Consider the following 4,211-nt stretch of genomic DNA (forward strand, 5'->3'; position numbering starts at 1 on the left):
GATATAAATGACGAATTGATGGGTGCTGACGAGTTGATGGGTGCAGCACACCAACATGGCACAAGTATACATATGTAACAAACCTGCACGTTATGCACATGTACCCTAGAACTTAAAGTATAATAATAATAATAATAATAATGATAATAAAAGAATATATAGTGTCAAATACAATAATTTATGTCACTATGCTATGAAGACACATATAAGGAAGCAAGTAATAATGAATCCTATGATTTAAGATATGAATTAGAAATTAGAGATTACTTAGTCCAGTCTCCTCATTTTACAGCAGGATACTAAAACCCAGAAACTCAGCTTGCTAAAGAGTGCATGACTATTTAGTGGTAGTGATAGCATTGATGTCAACTGCTAGTTGAATGCTTAATTATCAGAATAACACCAAGAGACAGTAAATACCATCCCCATTTTACAAATGAAGAAACCAAACTCATGTGAAATAACTTATCCAAATCACAGGTCAGTGGCAGACCTGTGATTTAAACCTAGCTCTGTTTTAAAGCATGTGATCTGAAATATATCTTTGTCAACTAGAATAATATATTCTAACATCCAGTTCAGTGATTTTTTTCCTCTGTAAGTCATAATGTAGAATATCCGAATCTCAACGAAATGTACTCCCCCCAAATATGAGTGTACCAGCACAGCTGTACCAGTTAGGACAGTTTCAGGCACAAGAACAAAATGCCCAATGCAGGTAAGTAAAAGAGAGCCAATGTGTAGTTGCTTAAATAGGAGGGAGAGAAGTTTATTTTTATCAGATCACATAATATGACTAAAATTTTACTCTTTATGTAAACAATCCTCCAAAATTCCTTATCAGAATTATGTTAAAATTAGTGAAATGATTTATGACGTCAAATTTCTAATAGATATTTGATACTGGATATGATTTTCTTTGAAAGTAGAATATCCATAAACAAAGCGTTATGACATTCAAAAATATCATCTTTTCTTCCTCAGTTTTTGGATGTACTCTTCAATTTATGGAAGGCTGTGAAAGAATTTTCTTGATTTTCTCATTGTCAGGACAAAGTATTCTCTGGAATAGGTGGTTTGGTGTTGGCTTCTGAACACTGTGAATCTTGTAACTGATTGCATCTCTCCTTTGCCAGGAAGCTGCAAATGTGAGGCCCACTTCCTTCAGGCATGCAGGATGGCATGGCATGTATTTCTATGACTGATCTTACCCCAGTCTTATTTTATTCATGAAATAGTTTTAAAAATTATTTAGAGGTATATGAATTTGTCTGAGGAGTATTAAGTTCTTTAGAGTATAAAATGAAGTATGAATAAATAAATATTTTCTTTTTTATTCTCAACTGTACTTTGTAGATTTATTTCTAAGACTTGGCAAAATCTTAATGTGTAAAAGGAAAATATCACAATGAATAAAGAGTCACATGAGCAAGCAGTTTCATTCCTGGAAGGCAAACCTGTAAATCTTTTTGTACTGATTCCATCAACAGAATAATTGGTATAGACTAGGGGAAATTTCTCAGTCTTCTATCTAAGATAGAGGCTGTATTGCACACTAGGTAAGAGAATGAACCTGGTGTAAGGCTGAACTGCATTTCATTCCCTGCTATTCCACTAACTGTGAGACTTCAGAAAAGTTCTTTATCTTTCTTAATCCTTACTTTTTCCTCAGCGAAGTTGGGAAATAAGTAGTACCCACTTTATATGGTTGCTGAGGGAATTAAATGAGATAATGCATGTAAGATGCTTAATACATGGTCAATTTCAGTACACATCAGTATTATTTCTATTATTATTATGGCATACCTGTCTGGTATAGGTCACAAAGGTCAGGGATAAAGTTGTTGGCTGGTACCCCATATGCTGTCTGGAATGGAAGCCCCGGGAGTGTCTTATAGTAGAAGCATATCATAGATTTCTAAGGGGCAAAATGAGGGTAGGGTGGAGTAGTATAGCAGGCAAAAGGTTATTAAAAATACCATCCCTCATTTGTTTCACAGTTTTGTCTAGGTCAGACCCTACATTTGATCATGTATACATACTCACACTTGTGAATATTTCTGTATGAATGTAAATGGTAAAAATTATTTTCTCAAAGAAGTCTGATTTGGCCCTAAGGGATGCACCAGTTAGGACAGCTTTAAGCATAAGTATAAAATGCCCAGTGCATTTTAAGTCAAGACACCCAATGCATAGTTCCTTAAATAAGACAGCAAGAAGTTAATTTTTCTCATACTACATTATGTCCAGAGATAGACAGCTCCAGAGATGGTTTGAGAGCTCAGTGGTGTCAGGGCTCCAGACTGGTGCCTCTGCATTCTCTTGGACCCAACGGACCAATGGTCCAAAGGTGGTTAGGGCAGCTTCAAGCACCATGCTATTAAACAACTGAATGGAAAATAGGAAGCAGGAGACAGCATAGGGCAGAGAGTTTCTGCTCCTTCCTCTCCCTTCCCTTATATCTGTGTCTCAGACTGGTCACATCCCCCATTCTCTGACTAAAAGGAAATCTCATCTTTCCCGAGATCAATGAACTCTGTCTGGTGATACCTATATTAAATTATATTCTGTTGCTCTGTAAAGATGATAGATGTGAACTACTGTTCTCTTGAGTCTAGCCCTGATGTATAAGCCATTTGTTTAAGGAGTGGAAAATGGATTTTTTTTTTTTTTTTTTTTGAAACGCAGTCTCGCTCTGTTGCCCGGACTGGAGTGCAGTGGCGCTATCTCGGCTCACTGCAGGCTCTGCCTCCCAGGTTCACGCCATTCTCCTGCCTCAGCCTCCTGAGTAGCTGGGACTACAGGCGCCCGCCACCATGCCTGGCTAATTTTTTGTATTTTTAGTAGAGACAGGGTTTCACCGTGTTAGCCAGGATGGTCTCGATCTCCAGATCACGAGATGACCTCGTGATCTGCGCCTCTTGGCCTCCGAAAGTGCTGGGATTAGAGGCGTGAGCCACTGCGCCCCGCCCGACTGGATTCTTTGTGTAGATTATTTGTCTTACATTCAATACGCAGCTGGTGCATGCCCAGTCTGCCCTAGATGTAGTGATTTAAGAGGAACCCCAAAGAGTCCCTGCTTTACAATTAGATGAATATATGTCACTTTTTAGGCTTTTATTAAGTGGTAGCTTTCTTTAGGCCCAGGATTTTTGGTTCTGTAAGACTACCTAATTAGCTAGTGAATGGACCTCCAGACAGCGAAGTTGGGAAGAAGGGACTGCCAATGCAAATGGGAGTTGTTCTGAACAGTAAACCCATTTAGTTTTATTCCAAGAATAAATTCCTCTGCTTTATTAGCCAATCATAGAAGAGAGAAGAGTCCTTACAAGGCTTTTTTTTTTTTTTTTTTTTTATAAATAGAATACTCTTGATTTATTTTTTGAATTCCAGCTTTTATTTTAGATACAGGTGGCACATGTGCAGATTTGTTACATGGGAGTATTCCGTAATGCCGAGGTTTGAAATACGGATTCTGTCACTCTAGTAGTGAACGTAGTACCTGATAAGTACTTTTTATAGCCTGCGCCCTTCTCTCTACCCTCCAGTAGTCCACAGTTTCTATTGTTCCCAAATTTATGTCCATGTGTGCTCAATGCTTAGCTCCAACTTATAAGTGAGAAGATGCAGTATTTGGTTTTCTGTTCCTGCATCAATTTACTCAAGATGATGGCTTCCAGCTCCATCCATGTTGCTGCCAAAAAATATTATTTCATTTATTTTTATGGCTATGTTGTGTTCCATAGTGTATTGCATCACATTTTCTTTATTCAGTCTACCACTGATGAGCATCTGATTGATTCCATGTCTTTGCTATTGTGAATAATGCAGCAATGAACATACAAGTGCATGTGTCTTTTTGATAGAATGATTTATTTTTGAGCGGCATATACCTGGTAATGGGATTGCTGAGTGGAATGGTAGCTCTGTTTTAAACTGTTCAAGAAATCTCCAGGCCAGGCGTGGTGGCTCAAGCCTGTAATCCCAGCACTTTGGGAGGCCCAGACGGGCGGACCGCAAGGTCAGGAGATCGAGACCATCCTGGCTAACATGGTGAAACCCCGTCTCTACTAAAAAATACAAAAAACTAGCCGGGTGAGGTGGCGGGCGCCGATAGTCCCAGCTACTCGGTAGGCTAAAGCATGAAAATGTAGTGAACCCGGGATGCGGAGCTTGCAGCTAGCTGAGATATTGGCACGGCAGTACAGCCT

This window comes from Rhinopithecus bieti, unplaced genomic scaffold (genome assembly GCF_001698545.2).
Source record: "Rhinopithecus bieti isolate Rb0 unplaced genomic scaffold, ASM169854v2 scaffold_14700, whole genome shotgun sequence".
NCBI classification, from domain to species: domain Eukaryota; kingdom Metazoa; phylum Chordata; class Mammalia; order Primates; family Cercopithecidae; genus Rhinopithecus; species Rhinopithecus bieti.